The following is a 25,493-nucleotide window of genomic DNA, read 5'->3' as shown; positions in this document are numbered from 1 at the left end:
TTGGGATGGTATCTCACAATTATTAAAACATTAATGCAAAGCCCCTGCAAGATAAACTGCATTACAAAACTCCATTATTTTCAGCAAATGCAAACAAGGGAGAACATTTACAGGGTACTACTGATCAATATTCTCATTAATTGTTCATTTTTGCTTCTTTGATTAACAGAAGATGAGGAAATAGTCTCAGACTACAGACAAGGACAGGAAAACTCCAACTGCCATAGCACAAGTTTAAAACATTTTGACCCAAATCTTCAGAGTGGTAAAACTGTATGAGTCAAGTCATTTAAAATTAAACCTACTAAAGCAACACCTCTAATTCACCAAAATTGATTCACTTTCACCATAGTTAGCTGACTACCACCCAAGCAGGGGTCTTTCAATAATTACATTCACAGGTTTGCAGACCAAGCTAAGAAAAGTTAATTACTTACAAATTATTCAAAGCTCTGCTTTTCAAAGATCTAGATATGGGATCACTTTGAACCATACAAAGTCACATATGTAGCTTAATATGTTTCAAACGTCAACGCCAAGATGGCTTTTTTTTAAAAAAGGAAAAAAAATCAATGATACACAGGGACGATTTTCCCTGTTCTTCTATCTTTTTCAAGAAAGCAAAATGATTTCCTTATTAAAACAATTTTTATATTCCCTCTTGCATGAGAAAACTTCTTTTTGCTTGTTAGTTAATTTGGGAGGTCGTTTCAGCTGCTTTTGAGGGAGGGAAAATGTTTTCATTAGTATGGAATGCCAGTATCTATCCTAGCAGAACCTTACTAGCATGATTTTTTTTCTATTAATAAAGCTAATTAATAAACCAAGCTCCCAATCTTGATCACAATCCATACATTCATGATAGAACATGCACATGGGGGAATTGGATGAGCACAAGATCAAGCTTCGTTCTAATATCTTTCATACGAATAATCAAAACCTAAATTAAGTCTCACATCCTAATTAGAACCATTTGCTTGAGATACTAAAGGTCATCTAGTGACAGAGCTTTGGTGTATGCAGCAAGTGGAAGTATTCTATTTTTGGTATGAATGTAAGTATCTTAAGTGTGCTGTCACAAATGTTTAGATTAGATTAGATTAAAGGTGAATAATATACAAACAAAAGGGAAGAGTTAAAATACATATGGCTTTTTAGTCACAACGAAAACAAATCTGTGACATCCAGTTCTCATCTCTTTTAGTGCATAAATACAGATTAATAGCTGAGCATTGTTGAAAATGTCTGCAAATTGTTGAATGGCTTATAGAAGTACATTTTGCACTCCTACGAAAGATTAGTGGGTTGCCAACTAGAACAAAGTTCGCACAAAATTTTAAAATATTAGTGCCAGATTTAAAACTGACTTTTTATTAAATCTCTTCATATTATTTGCTCTTAATAATTGACATCACACATACTTTAATCCACTTCAGAAATATTTGAAATAATTGTCACCACAGGAAATAAGAAGACTTGTCATTTGCAGCAGATAACCCACAAGCAATATGTATGTCCTAAAATGTCAGGAAATCCACTTGCAACTTCACTGCCCTCTTTCATTCTAAACACAGAACAACCTCGGTTATCCAAACATCAATTATCTCAATTTCGGATTATCTGCACAAGATCTCAAGGCCCCGTAAAAACATTACGTCAAAGAGGTGTTACCGACACTGGTGCGACTTTAGTTTACAATGATTAATAGTGTAAACCTGTTCAACAATAACCTAGTGTTGTGTCTTTATAACCTTGCCCACCTCTACATCATAGAGAAACTAAATAAACTCACATTATTTTCCTTAGAATGCAGAAGCTTGAAACAAGATCAGAGAAGGTTAAATACAATCATGTGGGGCATGGGCTTTGTGAAATGAAAGAAGCTGCTTTTCTTCATTGAAGTTTCAAACAAGTTGGGCATAATTTGAAAGGCAGAAAGCTCCAAAGCATGATGATGGTACGGTTTTTCTGCAAGAATGTAACTGGGTTTCAAATGCACTGTCTGCAAGTGAAGTTCAGGTGGGACAAACCATTATAAATTATTTGGATAAGCACTTGAACTGGCATATCATTTATGAAGTCAGTAGATTTATTATTGACAGTATAGACTCAATGGGTCAAACAAAATCTTGTGTAGAGCTTGTTTCCAGTGTCTACTCCTGAGTCTGCATCTACGCCTCTATTCTATTGAACTCACCTCGGCAACTGCGCCCCAATGTCCTCAGTCATTAAATCTATCTCCGCTTAGTCACCACATCCCAATTCCCACAATCATCATCTCCAACTCAATTAAATCATGCCAGGACTCAGCTAATCAGTTACCAGCATTCCCTCTACAGCAAGAACAGCCTTGATCAGATAAGTCAACCAAACCCGCACATAGTACTCACGTGTGTTCTCACCAAAGCAGCGTACAACTGCAGTTTGTTTACAATCAGATCAGTTATCCGAACAAAATACTCCCCGCCTGTCTTGTTTGGATAATCGAGGTTGCTCGGTGTTCTTTTACTGAGCTGAAATAAGCATATTACTCCAAGGTCAAATTATAAACTAAAAACCAAACAAACAATCACATCAACGGCAAAACAGCTCATTCATTTCCTCAAAAGTCACTTTCAAAGCCTTTTCTTGAACCTGATGGTTTATATCAGTTACTCCATCTCATAACTTCAATTTCTTTTTCAATGGCAGCTCAGGCAGACATCTTGAAGATAAATTTCAGAATATAACCATTCCATCCCAAAGGGTGAAGACTGGGAGATCACAAGCTCTAGCTTTGTCTTGCATTAAATCTGAATATTTAACGCATGAAATTTTTGAAAGCTCAATATATTATAAATTTGAAGTAGAAAACAAATTTTCTCAAAAGGGACACTTTTACTTTCACTTCAGGGAATCAGTTAATACGGATTCCTCGAGTTTAAGGGGGAACCAGACATATGCAGAAATTAATGGAATCAACACTTTTCTCATATTTTGTGATGATGTTTGCATTACAACAATGGCATCAAATTATCCATTGAAAATAACTTGGCTCTTTAGACATGCAAATCATATGTCAAGTCAAAATACTGGAAATCTGAGATCTACGAATGCTAAAAATAGTAACATGATTGCCTGCCTGTTGCAACAGAACTGATTTGATCAGAGATGCTGCTAGCCTGCTAACACGCAACATCCTTGCTTCAGCTTTTTGTTTCTAGTGCAATAATGAGACAGGGAAGACGACAAAATCAGCACCTATGCTGGGTCAACCAATACTTGAGAAAGATGGTTTACAAGCATTATTATTTTTGACAAAGTTTAAAACAACCATTGATTAATATAGAAAACTGAAGCAAAAGAAATAAAGCAATTATGCCAGTTAGGCAATGAGTGTTAGCTTAAATGATAATTTGATGGTAAGCTTCCTATTTTGGAAAATCTACAGATTTTTAAGTGAGCAGGAACACAATATGCAGGCTATGCATCCAACACTGCAAAACAAGAAAAAAGAAACTGTTGCTCCTGAAGATGTTTAGAATTCAGGTTGCAAATCATGACAAGTGCAGTTTCTATTTGGATTGCAGGGAATTTGAAATATGCTAGCCCTCCCACAACTCCCTTCCTAATGTCAATTATGGGAATTTACTATGATGGGATTTCTTTTTCCCCATAACCAAGCTGTTGCTTAATTGTTCACGCTAACTTTAATTCTGACCAACTCTACTAGTAATGTAGTACTAGAAGCTTTGGCATCACACTTGGAACAATTAAATCTAATGGACTTGTGCCATTTAGGGCACCCAAAATTCCAACAAGTCAAAGAATCCAACACAGTTAAAATCCAAATATGCCCATTTATTTCTTTGTGCCCTAGCCATTTCAATACTCCAACATTTACATTGTGATAGTGCCTGTGCACAACAGCAATGAGAATTATTACCAAGAAGCAAGACACAATAAAGTTCTCCAATTTGTGTGTATTAAAGTCAGAACTTATGCAGACTTTTTAAATGTAAAACTTTTCTTTCTGTTGTCAACTTCTACCATTAAAAATATTGTATCCCTGTTAAAATGAAAACGGTCTTTGCAGTCTTTTACTACTAAGGGCATTGTAGAATCTCATTTTTATACTTCACTCTTCCAATTGTACTGCACAAAATACTTGTAATTGTACAGAATAAATGTACTTGGCCTGATCAACCCTAGTTCATTGCAGTACAAATTGCTCAATTTGTTACTTAATAAAGGCAGAATTGAAGTATTACTTAAAAACGACATTAGTGCAGTCCAAATTATCTCTCTCCCAAAGAATCTGAACATTATACTTGGTCACGATTTCCTGTGGGCAAATTCATTGATTTTCTAAATTCTTTCACAGGATGTGTGCATCATTGGTAAGTTTGCATCCTGAACTGCTCTGGAGAAGGTTTTGGTGTGCCACATTCTTGAACCGCTGCAGTCAGCATGGTGTAGGTACACCCACAGTGATGATAAGGAGCGCCAGGTTTTTGACACAATAACAGCAGTTTCGTTTTAAGTCAGCAAAATAAAATAAAACTACAGATGCTGAAAATCTGAAACAAAAACAGCAATTGCTGGATAAACTCAGGTCTAGCAGCATCTGTGTAGAGAAAGCAGAGTTAATATTTCAAGTCTGCTGACCCTTCTTCAGAATAGACGCTAGCTAGGAAAAGATGCCATTCATGTGGATTACAAATGGGTGTGGGTGGTGGTTGAGTGGATAAGGTGGAGGCAGACCCCAGAAAAAGAGAGAGAGCGAGAGCGAGAGAGCGCGTGAGCGAGCGAGCCCGAGCACGAGAGCGAGCGCAAGCGCAACAGAGCGCGAGAGCGAGCGCAAGCGCAACAGAGCGCAAGAGCGAGCGCAAGCGCAACAGAGCGCAAGAGCGAGCACGAGACAGCGTGAGAGAACGAGAGCGAGAGCAAGCGCAACAGAGAGCGAGCAAGAGAGCAAGCGCGAGCAAAAGAGAATGCAAGAGCGAGCGCAAGAGAGAGAGCGCAAGAGCGAGCGCAAGAGACAGCGAGAGCGAGCGCGAGACAGAGACAGCGCGAGAGAGAGAACGAGAGCGAGAGCAAGCGCGAGAGCGAACGCGAGAGAGTGAGAGCAAGCGCGAGAGAGAGAGCGCGAGGGCGCAAGAGCGAGTGTGAGAGCGCAAGCGGGAGAGTGAGAGCGAACACGAGAGTGAGAGCAAGCGCAAGAGAGACAGTGAGCGCAAGTGCGAGAGAAAGGGTGAGAGCAAGCGCGAGAGAAAGAGTGACAGCGAGCGAGCGAGCGAGCGAGAGAGAGAGAGAGAGAAAACGCGTGTGTGTGAGCGTGTGAACGATCAGTGGTTAGGCAGACAAAGGGATGGTTGGGCCAGTGATGAAGAAATGCTGACAATGGGAACAACGAGTAAGTGCAAATGAGTTAGCCATGCTGAACACATTCCATGTCATGACAGGGCCTAGATAGTGGAGGTGGGTAAAGTACATAGAAAGTGGTGTCAGGCTCTAAAATTATTGAACTCTTATTGAATCCTGAGGGCTGCAGAGTTCCGAGCCGAAAATGAGATGTTGCTCTAGCTTGCACTGAACCGTGCTTGAGCACTGCAACAGGCACAAGTAAAAGGCCAGTATGCAGAGATGAAGAAATGCTGACAATCAATTGGAATCTTGGGGCAATTTTTATGGACAGAAAATAAGTGTTCTGCAAAGTGGTTATCCTATCTGTGTTTCATCACCCCAATGTAGAAAAGGTCACATTGTGAGCAGCGAATAAAGGTTGACAGGGTGATGCCCCAAGTCCGGGTGGTGTTTGGCTTGGGGGGAAACTTGCAGCTGCCAGTATCCCCATGCATCAGTTACTATATTCCTACCACATGATAGAGTTGCTGGTTTGAAAGAAGCTGTGAATGATCCTTGATATGTTGCTGTAGTGCATCTTGTAGATCGTTCACAGTGCTGCCATTATTTACCAATTGCAGAGGTAGTGAATTTATAAGTTGGTGGATGGGATACCAATCAAGCGGACTGTTTTCTCCTGAACAAGTTTCTCAAAAGTTATTGGAGTTATGGAGTCATAGAGTTGTACCCATTCAGGGAAGTGAACTGTATTCCACCACACTCCTGACTTGTGCCTTGTAGGTTTGAATAGGCTTTAGGGAGTCAAGAGGAGAATTACTTGCCAAATAATTCCCAGTCTCTCATCTATTCATCTAGCAACAGTATTTAGTGACAAGTCGTCCAGTTCAATTTTTGGTCAATGATCACTCTCAGGATGTTTGTAGTGGAAGTTTCTACGATGAAAATGCCATTCACTATTGAATGTTAAGAGCAAATGGCTGGACTCGCTCTTGCTGGAGCTGGTCATTGTCCAACACCTTTATGGCATATGTTACTTGTCACTTATCAGGCAATGTCTGAATATGGTCCTTGCTGCATTTGAACATATAGTGCTTCAGAACAAGAAACCAGAAATTCTGCAATCAAGCACCGTCATCATGTCTGACCAAATATGGAGGAATGGACATTGATGAAGGAACTGAAAATAATTACTAGTATGTGGTTCATTTAATTCTTTACAGTCAAGATTTTTGCTTAAGAAGTGAAAATGTGTAAGTGGCAATAAGTGGAAGACTGATTTTTAAGAAATTACAGATCACTATCAAGATCATAACAGTTTTCAACTTCAGTCAATAGCCAGTGACAGAGTTTCTTAACTTTTCAAATTTAGAGTAAGTAATATTGCTCCATGTAATTCTTGGCTGCTGCCAAAAAAGTACCGACGATCCAATTTTCTCCACGCCATTGCTACATTTTTGCAAGCAGTTATCACTGAAAAACCAAAAGCATGACACACATTTTTAAAAGTCTTCTGCTGGCCAGCACTTCAACAAACTCATTTCGCAAAACTTTTGGTTACACAAAAGCAGAAGGTCTTGTGTTATAGGTTTTAAGGTAGATGACCCTCATTATTTAGTTGAAATAGCGAAATGCTCAAGTCTCTGGCACCAAGAGATAATTGCTCAATGACTTTCCAAAAATAATTGTATAAGGCTTCACTAGGTATCTGAAGTCAACAAATTATTACATTTAGAACACAGAACAATACAACACAGTACAGGCCCTTCTGCTCTCGATGTTGCGCCCACCTATGAATTAATCTAAGCCCCTCCCCCTACACTATCTCATCATCATCCATATGCTTATCCAAGTACTGTTTAATGCCCCGAATGTAGCTGAGTTAACTACTTTGGCAGGCAGGGCATTCCACATCCTTACTCTTTCTCTGAGTGTAGAACCTGCCTCTGACATCTATCTTAAATCTATCACCTCTCAATTTGCAGCTATATCCCATCGTACAAGCAGATGTCGTCATCATCCTAGGAAAAAAAGACTTTCACTATCCGCCCTATCTAATCCTCTGATCACCTTGTATGTCTCTATTAAATCCCCTCTTGGCCTTCTTCTCTCCAATGAGAACAGGCCCAAGCACTCAGCCTTTCCTCATAAGACCTTCCCTCCAGACCAGGCAACATCCTGGTAAATCTCCTCTGCACCTTTTCCAAACCTTCCACATCGCTCCAGTAATGGGGCGACCAGAACTGTAACACAATATTCCAAGTGAGGCCGCACTAGCATTTTGTACAGTTGCAGCATGACACCACGGCGCCGGAACTCAATCCCTCTACCAATAAAACCTAATACACTGCAACTTTCAGGTGGCAACTTTCAGGAATCTATGTACATGGACACCAAGATCCCTCTGCACATCCACACTACCAAGAATCTTTCCACTGACCCAGAATTCTGCCTTCCTATTATTTTTCCCCAAAGTGAATCACCTTACATTTACCTGCATTAAACTCCATTTGCCACCACTCAGCCCAATTTTGCTGTTGATCCAAATCCCCCGCAACCTGCAATACTGTTCCACACTGTCCACCACTCCTCCGACTTCAGTGTCATCTGCTAACTTACTAACCCTCCATCTATGCTTTCGCCCAAGTCATTTATAAAAGTGACAAGCAGCAGTGGTGACAAAACAGATCCTTGTGGCACATCACTGGCAACTGGACTCCAAATAATCCATCAACCACCACTCTCTGCCTTCTTACAGAAAGCCAGTTTCTAATTCAAACTGCTAAATCACCTTTAATTCCACGCTGCTGCATTTTTTCCAGTAGCCTACCATGTAACCCTTATCAAAGGATTTACTTCAGTTCATGTACACCATGCCAACTGCCCTACCCTCATCCACATGGTCACCTTCTCAAAAAACTCAATGAGGTTTGGGAGACACGACCTGCCCTTGACAAAACCATGTTGACTTTCTCCGATCAAATTGTTGCTTGCGAGATGAATGTAAATCTTATCTCTTATCATCTTTTCCAAAACTTTTCCTACAACAGACGTACGGCTCACTGGTCTATAATTACCTGGGTCATCTCTACTGCCCTTCTTGAACAAGGACACAACACCTGCCATCCTCCAGTCTTCTGATACTAAACCTGTAGACAATGACGACTTAGAAATCAAGGCCAAAGGCTCCACCATCTCCTCCCTAGCTTCCCAGAGAATCCTCAGATAATCCCCATCCAGCCCAGGGGACTTAGCTACTTTCACACCTTCTAGAATTGATAACACCTCCTCCTTACTAACCTCAATCCTTTCTAGTCTAATAGCCCATATCTCAGTCTTCTCCTCTACAATATTCTCCTTTTCCCAGAGTGAAAACAGATGCAAAATATTCGTTTAGCACCTCTCCAATCTCCACAGGGTCCACACACAACTTCCCACTTCTGTCTTTGACTGGCCCTATTCCTACCCTAGTCACCCTTTTATTCCTCACATACCTATTAGAAGCTTTACGGCTCTCCTTTATTCTATCTGCTAAAGACTGCTCATGTCCCTGCCTTGCTCTTCTTAACTGTCTCTTTAAATCCTTTCCAACTAATCTGGAACTCTCCATCACCTCATCTGAACCACCTAAACTCAACGTCACATAAGCCTCCCTCTTCCACTAAGAGATACAATTTCTTTAGTAAACCTTGGTACCCTTACCTTGTCACTTCCTCCCTGCCTGACACGGACATACCTATCAAGGGCATGCAGTATCTGTTCCTTAAACCAGCTCCACATTTCAATTGTCCCCATCCCCTGCATTTTGCTACCCCATTCTGTTCCTCCTAAGTTTAGCATAATCGCATTATAATTGCCCTTCCTCTATCTATAACCCTTGCTCTGTGGTATGTACCTAATCCATTTCTATCGCTAAACTAAATGTAACTGAATTATGGTCACTCTCTCCAATGTGCTCACCTATCACTAAGTCAAACACCTGGCATGGTTCATTTCCAAGTAGCATTTCTAATGTGGCCTCCTCTCTTGTTGGCCCTTTGACAAACTGTGTCGGGAAACCCGCCTGTACACATTGGACAAAAACTGATCCACCTGACATACTAGAGTTATAGCATTTCCAGTCAACGTTGGGGAAGTTAAAGCCCCTCATACTGACCACCCTATTCCTTTCATTCCTACCCAGAATCATTTTGTCAATCCTCTCCTCCACATCCCTGGAACTTTTTGGAGGCCAATAAAAAACACCCAGTGTGACCTCTCCTCTCCTGTTTCTAACCTCAGCCCATACTACCTCAGTAGATGAGCCCTTGTCAAAAGTTCTTTCAGCCACTGTTATACTGTCCTCGACTAACAAAGCCACAGCTCTCCCTCTTTTACCAACTTCCCTGATCTTAATGAAAAATCTAAACCCTGGGACCTGCAACATCCATTCCTGACCCTACTCTGTCCATGTCGCCGAAAGACCACAACATCAAAGTCCCAGTTACCCATGCTGCAAGCTCACCTACCTTATTCCGGATATACACACTTCAAACCAGCCTGCTGTCTGCCAGCCCACGCTTGTGACTGTGAAATCCTGTTCATGTCCTCCCTACTCACATCCTCCTGTGCACTGGAACTACACCACAGGTTCCCACCCCCCTGCTGAGCTAGGTTAAACCCACCCGAATAGCACTAGCAAATCTCCCACCTAGGATATTATACCCCTCTGGTTCAAGTGAAGACCACCCAGTTTGTAGAGGTCCCACCTTCCCCAGAATGTGACCAATTACCATATACCTGAAACCCTCCCTCCTGCGCTATCCTTGCAGCCACGTGTTCAGCTGATATCTCCCCCATTCCTCACCTCATGATCATGTGGCACGGGTAACAAACCAGAGATAACCACTGTTTGTTCTAGCTCTCAGTTTCCACCCTAGCTCCCTGAAATCCTGTCTTACATCCCTATCCCTCTTTCTTTAATAGAAGTTTAATACAAGTCCTCAATAAAAAGACAAGCTTAAAGTGCAACGCAGCAAATTCTCATCTGGGCCCGTGGAGGAGGCACACGATACTTGGATTCTGCAGTGGGCAAATCTATATAAAGTTTTAAGTTGGATTTGTATACCTCAGAACTAGGAGCAGGTGTGTGCAATTCAACCTCTCAAGCCTGCTCCACCATTCAATACAATCATAGCTAATCTCCTCTCTATCCAACTTCTTGCCTGTGACCCTGAACTAATTTAAAACGTGCCTGTTTGTCTGCTCCTTACATTTATGGTGTCCCAGCATTCACTGCATTCTGGGGGTAGTAAATTCCAGACACACAACCCTTTTGAGAATTAATTCCTTTTCATGTCCATTTTAAATCTGCTAAACTCTACTTATCCGAAAATTATGATCATTCATTCTCGATCACCAACATGAGGAAACATCCTTTTTATGTCTACTTTGTCAATCCTTTTCCTACCTTATAAGCCTGATTTATATCTCTCCTCATGCTTCTAAACTCCAGACAGTATAAACCTAAGCTGGTTAATCTTTCTTCATTAAACAAACCCGCGATCTCTAGAATCAATCTGATGAACCTCCTCTGAACTGCCTCCGATGCTTCAACATCCCATCTCAAGCAAAGGGACCAAAACTCTATGCAATAATCCAGATGCCGTCTCACTAATGCATTGGACAGCTGCAATGACTCTCCCCTACTTTTATACTCTTTTCCTTTAGCAGTGAATGCCAAAATTCTATTTGCCTTCCTTATTGTCTACTGTACCTACATACTATGTTTTGGAGATCCATGCACAAGGCCACCCAGATCCCTCTGTACAAAGCACTGTGAAGTTCCTCTTTATTTACCATTCAACAGGGATCTCTCACTTACCCATGTTAAACACTATCTGCCAAATTTTGTCCCAATCAACAAACATTTCCATAGCCACTTGTAAATGTTTTAATTCTTGTTGATTCTTACATTTTACATCATGTGTTAAGAAGTGAAAGAGTTCTGACTGTTGCTGTGGTTCTGTTCACCGAGCTGGGAATTTGTCTTGCAAACGTTTCGTCCCCTTTCTAGGTGACATCCTCAGTGGCCGGTATATTGGGTCCAGGTCGATGTGTTTGTTGATAGAGTCTGTGGATGAGTGCCATGCCTCTAGGATTTCCCTGGCTGTTCTCTGTTTGGCTTGCCCTATATTGGTAGTGTTGTCCCAGTCGAATTCACGTTGATTTGTTCGTATATTTGGTTGTTGAATGTGAAGTGTGTTGTGAGGCACAAGTCCAGTAGTTTAAGTATGCCGTCTTTGTTGATAGGTTCAACGTCCTGTTGTCTGTAATGTCTGTCCAGCAGGTTGGCTATTGTTTCTTTGGCTAGGGTTTTGTCGATGGAGGTGAACAGTGCCGTTACATCAAATGAGACCATAGTTTCTTCCTTGTCTATGTGTATATTTCTGATGATGTCCAAGAATTCCTGTGTCGATTGTACACAACACACCACATTCAACAACCAAATATACGAACAAATCAACGGAACACCCATGGGCTCACCCATCTCTGGACTCATAGCAAAAGCAGTAATGCAAAGGTTAGAACAAACAGTCTTACCACAAATTCAACCCAAACTCTGGGTCAGATACATGGATGACACCTTTGTAATCATTAAAAACACAGAAATAAAGAACACACACCAGATCATCAACGCCACACTCACAGGAATCCGATTCACTAGAGAGGAAGAAAAGGACAACCAACTCCCATTCCTAGACGTGATGGTACAGAGAACACCGAACGGAGAATTCACCACAAACGTTTACAGGAAAGCCACACACACAGATCAAGTCCTAAACTATGAAAGCAACCACCCCAACACACACAAACGAAGTTGCATCAGGTCACTATTCAAAAGGGCCACAACACACTGCAGCACACCAGAACTACAAAAAGAGGAAGAGGAACACCTATACAAGGTATTCGCCAAAAACGGATACCCTCGCAATTTCATCAACAGATGCCTAAGGGAGAGACAACGGAACGAGGACATGCCGCAACCCAAAGGACTAGCCACACTACCATACATCAGGAGCATTTTTCAACTGACAGCCAGACTACTGCGACCATTAGGACTCATAACAGCACACAAACCAACAGCCACGCTCAGGCGACAACTCACCAGAACGAAGGACCCGATACCCAACATGAGCAAAACTAATGTAGTGTACAAAATCCCATGCAAGGACTGCACAAAACACTACATCGGACAAACAGGAAGACAGTTAACGATCCGTATACACGAACGCCAACTAGCCACGAAACGACACGACCAGCTATCCTTAGTAGCCACACAAACACAGGCGACAAGCAACGTGAATTCGACTGGGACAACACTACCAATATAGGGCAAGCCAAACAGAGAACAGCCAGGGAATTCCTAGAGGCATGGCACTCATCCACAGATTCTATCAACAAACACATCGACCTGGACCCAATATACCGGCCACTACAGCGGACAGCTCGAACTGACAACTGGAAGCGGCAGAGACAGGCCACTATAAATGCCGGAGGAAACAGCAAAGAAGCGCTTCACAGGAGGCTCCCAAGCACTGAGGATGTCACCTAAACAGGGGACGAAACGTCTGCAACACGAATTCCCAGCTCGGCGAACAGAACCACAACAACGAGCACCCGAGCTACAAATCTTCTCCCAAACTTTGAAGTTCTGACTGTGCTACCAGTTTATCTGTTAACACACATTTAATGGAGACCTTTAAAATAAACCCTTGAGGTGAATAACTCAGTACTTCAGAAACCTGAAAAATTGTCCTATGACATAGGGGGAGGCATGAAAACAGATTTCTTTTTACAATGAAAGAACCCTCCAGAAGGTTAGTGAGTGGACAGGGTTTCTTTCAGAGAGAAGGAGGTTATTTATAGAAACAAAAATGTCTATAACTTGACCAGTGCAGTTAAGCAGTCTCCAAAACAGGGCAGAAGAAAAGCTTCCCAAATAGCTTAGCAGTTTGTAGAGAAAGATTCCAGACATAGACAGCTTTAAGTTGTCAAGAGAGGAAGTCGTCCTACATGGCTATCAAAACATTTTCCTTAAATTCACGCATGAGTGAGTGAGTGGTAAAAATGTAAGGGTCATAAATAGAGAAATTATCTAAAGAAGATAGTATCTATTGACTGCAGATGTTTATCAGAAAGCAAGGAATAACAGAGAACATAAATGGAAACCTTCATCTAGGTTTGCATATTTTCATAGCTATTGTTAAGAGTAGAATTATTCCTGCTAATTGCAATATGATTTCAAATCATATCAATACAGTGTAAGAGAACATTTTTCTCCTGCCGACGTGTAATAAATTGCGATGCTCTCGTTTAAAGTACGTTGGCAGCCTTTCGCAAACATGTTCAGTGACTGGTCACCACGGTAACAAAACTGTGGAAAAACAACTATGGTTTATCAAGCCAGGTTTCACTCTAGGATCTGACTTGTCCATCATTACCATCAGCAGGGAGCATAATGTCCTTACTTCAGATTTTGGTTAATTCTTTTAACGTAAACATGATTCCACAGTGAACACCACCATCAATTGAAGGTCAACGAATTACCATCTTCTCACTTCAAAACCATAAGCTTTTTAATTTACACATGCTCAGTCATCATTTTGGGATGCATTACTCTATGTGCTACTGTAAGAAAATAGTACTGAAATAGAGTCTTACCAGCTTCAAGAACTGCAAATTTTCCAATTCAGTCAAAGGTGTAATGATGTCAGTACTAAGCAATTCTGCAGTACCTGAGTAAAATCAAAGTCATTTTATCAATATAACCTGCTATAAAAATAATAAACATTAAATTTAACTTTTGACATTTCAAAATCAGTTCAAATTAAAACAGCAGCAAAATGGAACAAGTTTTGGTGATAAAGTTACTTACAGTACTTCTTTAAAAGTTAATACCATGACAATGCGAGAAATTTTGTAACCTTTCCAAAGTTGTAAACCACAACCATGTTCAATGACAAGAGTATACAGCATACAAACCATAAATACTTTCCATGTCCACATTTTAACAGTTAGAGAAAATATACCATAAAAATAAATCAAAGAACTGCAGAGGCTGGAGATCTGAAACAAAGGCAGAAGGTGCAGTGAAAATTCACCAGCAAGTTCTGTTTTATTAGAAAACCTTTTACTTAAAAAGGTGAAAAATATTTTTTATTCAACCTAAAACATTAGTAGTAAAGTTTGTTATTTGACTTTTATTAACATGCCACTTAAATAAGAACAGGAAACAATTACTACTTTCTGGATCCGTACAGTTAATTCTGGTGTGACATAGCATGGTGTAGAGTAGTTTTTTATTTTTCATTTCAATCCACGGTAGCTCAAAGGTTAGAACTGCTGCCTCACAGCACCAGGGTCCCAGGTTTGATTCCAGCCTCAGTGACTGTCTGTGTGGAGTCTGCACATTCTCTCCACTGTGCTAAGGAGCCTGACAGCTTGGGGGAAAGAAACTGTTGCACAGTCTGGCTGTGAGAGACCAAATGCTCCTGTATTTTCTGCCAGATGGCAGCAGGGGGAGGAGCTTGATTGAGGGGTGTGTGGGGTCTTCCACAATGCTCTTAGCCTTTCGGATGCAGCAAGTGGTGTAAATGGCTGTAACGGTGGGAGGAGAGACCCCAATTATCTTCTCAGCTACCCTCACTATCTGTTGTAGGGTCTTAAGATCTGAGACGGCGCAATTCCCAAACCAGGCAGTGATGCAGCAGCTCAGGGTACTCTCAGTCATGGGGGATTAGAGGTGGGCGAGAGGTGGGCTTTTTTGGCTATAGAGCAGAAAGTAGAGATGAGGCTGGGCTATCTTCGTTATGGAGCTAGTGTTGAGGGTCCAGGTGAGATTCTCCGCCAGGTGTACATGAAGAAATTTAGTACTCTTCACGATCTCCACAGGGAAGCCGTCAATGTCCAGTGGAGAGTGGTCACTCTGTGCCCTCCTGAAGTCAACAACCACCTCTTTCGTCTTGCCCCCATTCGCATTGATGCCCTGGGGTTGAAGGGTCCCATGGCAGAAGGTAAGGCTTTCTTCTTCCAGGAGTCAGGAGTCAGGTGGTGAGGGAGTGGCAATGGAGGCGGCCCAGGACCTGCATGTCCTCGGCAGAGTGGGAGGGGGAGTTAAAATGTTCAGCCACTGGCCAGTGGGATTGATTGGTGCGGGTGTCTCTGAAGCGCTCTGCAAAAGGGCGTCCAGTCTCCCCAGTGTAGAGGAGACCGCATCGGGAGCAACAGATACAATAAATGACACGTGTGGACGTGCAGGTGAAACATTCATGGATGTGGAAGGCTTCTTTGGGGCCTTGGATGGAGGTGTGAGTGCAGGCTTTGCACAGAACGTCTGGAGGAAGAACGCCCTATCTTCCACCTTGGGACCCTTCAGCCCTAGGGCATCAATGTGGACTTCACCAGTTTCCTCATTTCCCCTCCCCCCACCTTACACCAGTTCCAACCTGCCAGCTTAGCACCGCCCTCATCTTCTGTCCTACCTGCAACCTTCCTTCCCACTCATCTGCTCCACCCTCCTCTCTGACCTATCACCTTTATCCCCATCTTCATCCACCTATTACACTCTCAGCTAGATTCCCCCCAGCCCCACACCCCCTCCCATTTATCTCTCCACCCCTGAGGCTCCCAGCCTCATTCCTGATGAAGGGCTCTAGCCCGAAACGTCGATTTTCCTGCTCCTTGGATGCTGCCTGACCTGCTGTGCTTTTCAAGCAACACACTCTCAACTCTGATCTTCAGCATCTGCAGACCTCACTGTCTCCTAAATTTGACTCAATCCGAAACATGGCCACCACATTGTTTCAAAGTGCCTTCTGAAATCATTTTTTTCTCCAACTAAACTCTAATATTTAAAATAAGGGTTAATCAAACCTATTATCAATTAACTAAACTATTTTGCTGGAGAAATAAATCTTGTTCCACTTGGAAGACTCACTGGAAACTCTAACTTAAAAGTGACAACTCCTGCCCAGCCTCCAACTTTTTGATCAACAGTTGCTGTCAAATTAGCACAATTAGAAAGTTAGCAAATTACTTGTCAAAATTAAAGAAAAAGGCTTACCAATTTTCAAAATTCAAAAGATTTTTATTTTTAAAAAATGAGCATCTGTACAATGGAGAGCGCGGGTATGAGAGGAGGCAAGGGAGATTGCACCTTGTTTCATATTATGTTAAATGGACAAATGCTGAGACACTTCGAAGCAGACAAGAGGTTTTGGTTTAAGTTAAAAATCACACACACCAGGTTATACTCCAACAGGTTTATTTGGAAACACTAGCTTTCGGAGCGTTGCTAGTGTTCCAAATAAACCTGTTGGAGTATAACCTGGTGTGTGTGATTTTTAACTTAAACCAAAACCTCTTGTCTGCTTTGAAGTGTCTCATCATTTGTCCATTTGGGATTTTAATTTTGTCCACCCAGTCCAACATTGGCTCCTCCACATCATGGTTTTGGTTTAAGTTAGTGATAATAAGGAAAGATGGAAAGCAAGATAAAGTTGAACAAAGACAAAGATAGCTACAATGATGGTAATGCAATTGCATTAGGAAAAGGAATACGCAGAGAAATGAAACAGAGGTACAGGAAAGAAACAAAGAAAAGCACAAGCAATTGAGGAAAGGAATGGAAAGACATTTGCTAAGAGGTGGCAACGTTTTAGTGGTATTATCGCTCAACTATTAATCCAGAAACTCAGCAAATGTTCTGGGGATCCAGGTTCGATTCCCACCAAAGTAGATAATGAAATCTGAGTTTAAGAAAAACAACATGGAAGTAAGAATCTACTGATGACCATGAAACCATTGCTGATTGTCAGAAAAACCTATATGGTTCACTAATGTCCTTCAGGGCAGGAAATCTGCTATCCTCACCTTCTCTGGCCAATACATGACTCCAGATCCACAACAATGTCGTTGACTTTCAACTGGCTTTAAAATGCCTAGCAAGCTATTCAGTTGTAAGAATCGCTACAAAGTTTTAAAGAAATGAAACTGGATGGATCATTTGGCATGAACCTAGGCACCAGAAAAGACAAAGAGAGAAACAGCCCTATAGAACCTCAAAGTCTTCCTCACTTACAGCTGAGGACTAGCGTTAAAATCAGAGGAGCTTTCTCACAGACCAGAAAAGCAACAGCCTGACATTGTCTGTAAGGTATTAATTCTATGTGTAGGACTATGTCCCAGACACCACCAGCACAATCTCTGTGTCTGGATATCCCTCACCACCAGCAGGGCAGACCCAGCAGAGGTGGGGATACAGTGATAGACAGTGGGGAGGGGGTTGCCCTGGAAGTCCACAACTTTGACCCTGGATACCATGAAATCTCATGTCTTCAGGTTAAACATGAGCAAGGAAAGCCTCCTGCTTATTACCACATACCATCCTCCCTCGGCTGACGAATCAGTACTCCTCCACGTCGAGCAACACTTAGAGGAAGTACTGAGGGTGGCAACGGCACAAAATGTACTCTGGCTGGGGATTTCAATATCTACCACCAAGAGTAGCTTGGCAGCAGTTCAGATTTCTCCAGTTTCCTCATTTCCCCTCCCTCCACCTTGTCTCAGTCAAATCCCTCGAACTCAGCATCGCCTTCCTAACCTGCAATCTTCTTCCTGACCTCTCCGCCTCCGCCCCCACCCCACTCCGGCCTATCACCTTCACCTTGACCTCCCTCCAGCTATCGCATTCCCAACACCCCTCCCCCAAGTCCCTCCGCCCTACCTTTTATCTCAGCCTGCTGGACACACTTTCCTCATTCCTGAAGAAAGGCTGATGCCCGAAATGTCGATTCTCCTGTTCCTTGGATGCTGCATGACCTGCTGCGTTTTTCCAGCAACACATTTTCAGCTCTATAGTCTCTTCCCCAGAGCATGCACTCTGATAAATAGACTGTCCCTGGAGGACCATCAACTCGATGAAAGAAAGACGTTCTTTAGTCTGCCCTAAACCTGTTGGGTGTTACAGACTGGCACATTCCAAGGTCCTGAACTACGTGCTGAAGGACACACTAAAGCATGGAGCATCTGCCAAGACACAACAGGGAAAGACTCCCGACTAAGGTCTTTCTGCCAAAGTACAATAGGGGTCTGTTCAGTTATCGGATCCCCGGTCCCTCAAATAAATGAAAATATCTCTTCTTTATTAAATAAAGTCAGCTCTGATTTTTGTTATCTCTTTTTAGGTTACTGTACAGAACCAAACTGCTTTAGGAACTAAGTAAATAAAGACTTTTATGAATACACTTTATTTTTGAAATAAAAGAAATGGACTGCATTGGTTGAACAATTAGCAAAAGGCAATAAAAGCAGACCCAGCTAGCAAAGCCATCATTCCTGAATGATTCAGGGGATAATAGGGATGACTAACCATTAGCTGCCACTGTTTGTTTACATTTTTAACTAAGCAGGTTAATTCTGATTGGTCAACTAACCAGAGATTGGTTGTCATTTATTTTCTTCAGGCAAAACAAGCACAATATGTTCTCCTTGCAAAAGAAAAATGGGCCCGGCACACAGCTTTCAGAACACACAAGTGCACCACAATGTGAGCTTGACTGACCATTCTAAATTGGTTACCAGCATAATTCAACACGAGTCTTTGTACATTCAGGATTACTTCACAACTGCAGAATTACATCTAACACTGAGCACTGTTTTGACAGTTTTCAAGGCGTAACATCTGTTTTTGCTGTTATTCTTCAACTAAGTATTTATCCAAAGCTTTCAGCCTTCCATTCCAGTGGCTAGACAACATTCTAACACTACGTCCTTAGAGCAAAAAAAAAAGTGTTATAAATCACCACGGTATTTTGTCATCCATAAAATTATAAATGTGCAGATGATCCAAAATTAAGAGAAAGAAAGAAAGTTGCAGATCAGCAGTATGGACAAGTTTATTCACTCTGACCTATTTTGAGCTACAAAAAGTGAGGAATACAAAATGAAATGCCTACTCCTGTACAGTTGCAATGACAGTGCTGGAATTCTGAAGTATTTATAAGACTACCAGAAAGTCATGCAGAAGAAACTTCAAGACTTTCGGCTAAAAACACAAAGCAGACAAAAACAGTGATAATATTTAATTACCAAATTCTGAATTATAATTCTGTGCAAGCCATCAACAAATCCAAACTGGCGATAGACAAACCAATTAATCAGTTGCTTTACAACTAAAGAAAACACCTTTTATCAACAGCAAAGTAACCACACTTGGCACAAACCATGAACTTTTGTAGGTTCAAAGCTTTATTGGAATATTCATTTTCACACTGCTACAGAAGTTAGAGGAGTGTACTGTTGCTATAGTCACATTAGTCCATGGGTGACAACTTAAAATAAAAATACTTTTTCCCAGTTCTAAAATAGCCAACTAAACATTTTAAAGCACATTAGATTTTTTTTTAAAACTAACAATATTTCTACCAAAATTATTAGCATATTGCCAAAGTAAAACTTATTTAATGGAGATGCAATAATTGGTTTACATAAAGTCAGTAACTTAAGCGTAAAATTATTTTCTTCTAAATATTCCCAAAAACAAGGGGGGAAAAAAAAACAAAATATACACACTTTCTTCAGGAAAAGAAAAAAAAAATGAATCTCTCGCTAAAAAAAAAATCGGCTTTCTGAAAAAGAAACATTGGTCAATGCAGTAATTTTGAAGGAAAAAGGACAAAGCACAGAATGTTCCAGAACCTGTTACTCTGGTGTTCTAAGACATGTGGTCAAGTTACCAATCACAAATGGTTGTCTATAACGATACAGCTTGTTCAACAAATACAATATCGAGATGTTCCACCAATCACTTTTAGAACAAATAGGTTTCAACCTGAACTCAACAAGAGAAACGGAGAAAGAAGCTGGGCAGTCTTTCTGATCCGTCAGTGTTCAAAACAGCCTCTGCAGGGGTCTACAGCACAGCAAGCACAAGATGTTAAAAAATATCTTCAATGCCTCATTGCAAGTGACCTTCCAATGGTCTCTTTTAAAGAAACTCCTGTTAAGTATTGGAAACTTGAAATAAATCTATTTTTACTTCAATGCTTCCAAAGTCCATGAAATATTAAATATGAAGAATCTTTATATCAAAACTAAAAACATTTTCTATTTTCGTAAAAGGGCTCAGCTTCCAAAAAATTGACTTATTGATTGATATAAAATTTACTGCAGAAATACACAAATCCCATCCCTGTAATTGTGCAGTTCCACAAGACTTTTACTTTTAAAAAATGTGCATTTATGGATCACATTTTCCTTGAGAAGATCTTAAAAAAACACAAACAATAAATAGCCTATAACGCTATGTGCTGTCCTACAGACTATTGGGAAAGTCACATAATAAATGTACAGTTGTATGGCACTTATGCTTAGTGGGGACCAGTGCCATAAAAGCTTGGAACATGACAACAGATAAATTAATATTAGAATTCAACCAAATATGAACCAACTAGGAACTAGGAACATGACAACGGATAAATTAATATTAGAATTCAACCAAATATGAACCAACTAGGAACTAGGAACATGACAACGGATAAATTAATATTAGAATTCAACCAAATATGAACCAACAAACTTTTCTAAGATAAAATTCTAAACCTTGGTGACATTTGAACACTTTATCACTGCATGGTCCAAATCTCCAGTGATGCTTAAATGAATGTAAATCTCAACAGAAAAATACAACTTTTTAATGGATCCCTGACAAATTTTCTACATCCTTTTTATACAAATTCAGAATCAGCAGAATGTACTCAAAATTAACCAACTGCTAATACAAATGTTTCACCCATTCAGCATACATGTAAAGTCTATGAGCATCAGATTTTAGCAGATAGATCTTTTATCAGTGATACTAATGTGAGTTGTATCTTTTCTAAACCCATTGAGAAAGTTGGCAACTTTTGAAATTGGGAAAATTAAATAAGATTTATTCCCTCCATTCTTTGCTGAAACTGCAAATTCTACATGTGTGATTGTCCACAGATTCCACGGTCACAAGTAGTCCTTCAAAACAAAGGATAGTGGGAAGGGGAGGAAGGAGAGAAACAAAAAAAAGTCTAAGATGACTGGCAGCAAGGGGAGAACAGCCGGTGGTGAGATTCACTTTCAAATGCCTTAATGGATGAATGAATGGTTTCTGGAAATGGGAAGAGTGGACTCATAGTACTCACAGGTCCAGTTAAATCTGAACAGTTATAAATTGCCTTTTTGGGATTTGAGGGAACAAAGACCAGAGTAACACCAGAATGAACAATTAGTGGTGGAAATAAAGGAGCAGTTATAAAAATACTAAGGAGAACCAAAACCAAAAAGGCTAGACATTAAATAGTTGGAAAGTGAAGACATGAATAACTCAGGGGAAGATCTTGTTTTCTGTGGGTCAGACCCTTGAAAAATTGAAATTAGAATTGAGCAATGGGCAAAGGGGTGCCAGTGGCAGAGGAGTCTAGAAGCTAGTCAGAGGATTGTCTATGAGTAAGATCATGGGGATAAATAATAAGCTAAAGGATAAAAGCCTCAGGATACAACCTGACCTAGGGGAACAAGTTTTTTTTTTAATTTGTCAAGAGAATCCATGTATTAAATGGCCTATCCTGTTCTTATTTTCAAAGTTTGTTTAGGTTGAGGTGTAATTGATAAGGCCATTATTTGTTGCCAACCCCAAATAATTCTCCTGCTCCTTGGATGCTGCCTGACCTACTACCCTTTTCCAGTAACACATTTTTCAACCCCAAATAACCCTTGGGAGAACAATAATGAGCTGAAAATTTGAGTAAAACAGGTATACTCACAATGCTGAAAAAGGAGTGCGTTCCAGGATTTTGATCCAGTGAAGGAGGGCAATATTGTTCTAAGTCAGAATTATATTTAGTTTTGTTGGGAATTTGCATGTGGTAGTATTCTCATGCATCACCTGCATTTGACCTTCTACATGGTTGAGGTCACTGGTTTTGAAGGTGTTTGTGATGGAGGCTCGGCAATTTGCTACAGTGCATCTTATACATGGTTGTCACAGTAGAGGTAAAATATGGACCACAAATGCTGAACTTCCAGCATCATACTTTAATTCCAAAGACCTTTGTGGAATAAAGTGGCTTTAAAGAAGAAGAAACATGGTCCTTAAGCTTGCCACAGTTGACAGCTAACCACAGACGTAGGCAAATTCAGGAGAGCATATACGAACTGAAATTAATATTTTGTCATGAAGACATGAAAACCTGTCAACCAAGTAAGGGTCAAGAAACATGCATCACTTATTCTTAGTAGGTTTAAAAGAAAGAGGGACTCACTAAAATCCTTGTAGGGGGAGGAAAAGAACTTCTTCAAGGAAGGCATCCTTGTAAGAGGATTTGCAGTTCCAACCCCAACCTCACTATCAAACCAGCAGACAAGGGAGGTCCGTTAGTAGTTTGGCGCACCGACCTTTACACCGCTGAGGCTAAACGCCAGCTCGCAGACACCTCCTCCTACTGCCCCCTTGACCATGACCCCACCTCCCACCACCAAACCATCATCTCCCAGACCATCCATAACCTCATCGCCTCAGGGGATCTCCCATCCACCGTCTCCAACCTCATAGTCGCACAACCCCGCAGCGCCCGTTTCTACCTCCTGCCCAAAATCCACAAACCTGACTGCCCCAGCCGACCCACTGTCTCGGCCTGCTCCTGCATACCTCGACACGGTCCTGTCCCCCTTAGTCCAAGAACTCCCCACCTACCTGCGGGACACCACCCACGCCCTCCACTTCCTCCATGATTTTCGCTTCCCGGTCCCCAACGCCTTATCTTCACCATGGACATCCAGTCCCTGTACACCTCCATTCCCCATCACGAAGGACTCAAAGCCCTCCACTTCTTCCTTTCCCATCGTACCAACCAGTACCCTTCCACTGACACCCTCCTTCGACTGACTGAACTGGTCCTCACCCTGAACAACTTCTCTTTCCAATCCTCCCACTTCCTCCAAACCAAAGGAGTAGTCATGGGCACCCGCATGGGCCCCAGCTATGCCTGCCTTTTCGTTGGATATGTGGAACAGTCCATCTTCCGCAGCAACACTGGCACCACCTCCCACCTTTTCCTCCGCTACATCGGCGCTGCCTCGTGCTCCCACAAGGAGGTTGAACAGTTCATCCACTTTACTAACACCTTCCATCCCGACCTCAAATTCACCTGGACCGTCTCAGACTCCTCCCTCCCCTTCCTAGACCTTTCCATTTCTATCTCGGGCGACCGAATCAACACCGACATTTACTATAAACCGACTGACTCCCACAGCTACCTAGACTACACCTCCTCCCACTCTGCCCCCTGTAAAAACGCCATCCCATATTCCCAATTCCTTCGTCTCCGCCGCATCTGCTCCCAGGAGGACCAGTTCCAAAACCGTACAACCCAGATGGCCTCCTTCTTCAAGGACCGCAATCTCCCCCCAGATGTAGTCAACTCTTAAGTATACTCCTACTGTCTTTATACTCTAAGGATTCACGTGATCTTATATGCTTCCTTCTTTTTCTTAACCACAAACCTCAATTTCTCTAGCCATCCAGCTTTCCCTATCACCCTAACAGAATACACCGCCTCTGGACTCTCATCATCCCATTCTCATTTTCCAACATCCCTTTAACGGTGAACATCCACCACTAATCAACTTTTGGGAGTTCTTGCTTAATATATTCAAAATTAGCCTTCCTCCAATTTAGATCATCAACTTAAGATGATGACTCACAAATTGGTGATTCCTGAAGAAGGGCTGATGCCCAAAACGTCGATTCTCCTGCTCCTTTGATGCTGCCTGACCTGCTTGCGCTTTTCCAGAAACACATTTTCAGCTCTGATCTCCAGCATCTGCAGTCCTCACTTTCTCCTCGCAAATTGGTGATTAAAGTACCCAAGAAATAAGTCTTGAGATCATACATTTTAAAATAAATAAACAACGGATAAATAGCTAAATTACAACCATATTCAATAAGATTCAGGCCTTTTTGGTAACTCACCAAGTAGATGTCAAAGAAAATCTAAAAGTACTAACATTAGACATACGAGCAACACTGTACATAGATTTCAACTAAGCGAAAAATCAACGTTGGAACAATCACTAAAGGGAGTATTGATGTACTGTACTATCATGCTTCTTCCATCAACTCTCAGCTGGAAGGTCTACAGTCAGATTTGTCAAGGCAAAAACCTAGTAAGTATGAAAAAGGAATGACCTTTAACAACCATAATTTGCTTGTACCTTTTTGGAATATCATTGGCAGAGGGCAATTGCACTAACGTAAAAATAAAAGCAGCAACCACAGTTCAAACAGTAGCAATCTTGAGGTATATTGATCAGGAAAGTGATTTGTAGGTTATGGTTGAAACCAGCATAGGATTGAGGCTATAAAAAGGGGAAACAAAATGAATCATGTTTTTCACCCAACACAAACTGGATATTGCATTTTCCATTTTTTTGCTCTTAAAATAAATTACCTCAATTTCCCCCACAGTTACAAATCTGGTGTCTCCTCCAGCGAGCTAGTGAATATACAGCTTCATCTTTCCACACGTCACTGCTAACTGTTGTAATAGGTAGTCATCAATTAATAGTTTCATTAATAGCTAGGCAGTGATCATATTAAGAACAGAACATTGAAGAATTGAATCTGTATTTACCCTATTATTGATAATATGCTTGCAACAATTTCCAAAAAAATCTATTCCATTAATGCAGAGTTGTTTTTTGTTAAAATTAATTTAAGTTATCCAGCAATGTAAGTTATATAATTTCAATACAGCCATAGTTTTTGCACAAATTCACAACACAATACTTTCAAAGTTGACAGGATGACATAAGCAACATATTTACAGCTAACTGCATTCACAAGAGCATGTTATTTCATAGATGAATATAAAAATAGTTGCTTTAATGTGCACAATATTAGCTTATGGACAGAAAGATCTAAACTTATCACAATCCCAGGAAACAAACAAAAGACTGTAGCTTGAGTTTGAAGAAAATACATGGATAGCAAATAATTAAGAGTCATAAAGACATACAGAAACAGACCCTTTGCTCCAACTCATCCATGCTGACCAGATATTCTAACCTAATCTTGT

The 25,493-nt window shown here is 41.1% G+C and overlaps 1 protein-coding gene across 3 annotated transcripts in view; it reads right to left on the bottom strand.

Moving 5' to 3' along the window:
- tbl1xr1a (TBL1X/Y related 1a) overlaps positions 1-25,493 on the bottom strand; it is a 179,464-nt gene that overhangs the window by 93,302 nt on the left and 60,669 nt on the right. Inside the window, exons 2-3 of one of the 3 annotated variants that reach the window (XM_072572589.1) lie at positions 14,047-14,120; positions 2,391-2,513 (exon numbers count right to left, since the gene is read on the bottom strand). The exons of 1 other annotated variant lie outside the window; for it this stretch is intronic. The gene's annotated coding sequence lies outside the window, so the exon portion shown is untranslated. The remainder of the gene's footprint in view (positions 1-2,390; positions 2,514-14,046; positions 14,121-25,493) is intronic. One more of the 3 variants, XM_072572588.1, reaches the window with a different exon arrangement.

Source organism: Chiloscyllium punctatum, chromosome 6, assembly GCF_047496795.1.
Source record: "Chiloscyllium punctatum isolate Juve2018m chromosome 6, sChiPun1.3, whole genome shotgun sequence".
Classification (NCBI taxonomy): Eukaryota; Metazoa; Chordata; class Chondrichthyes; order Orectolobiformes; family Hemiscylliidae; genus Chiloscyllium; species Chiloscyllium punctatum.
Note: the sequence above shows the minus strand (reverse complement) of the source record. Positions and strands in the feature narration are given on the sequence as shown.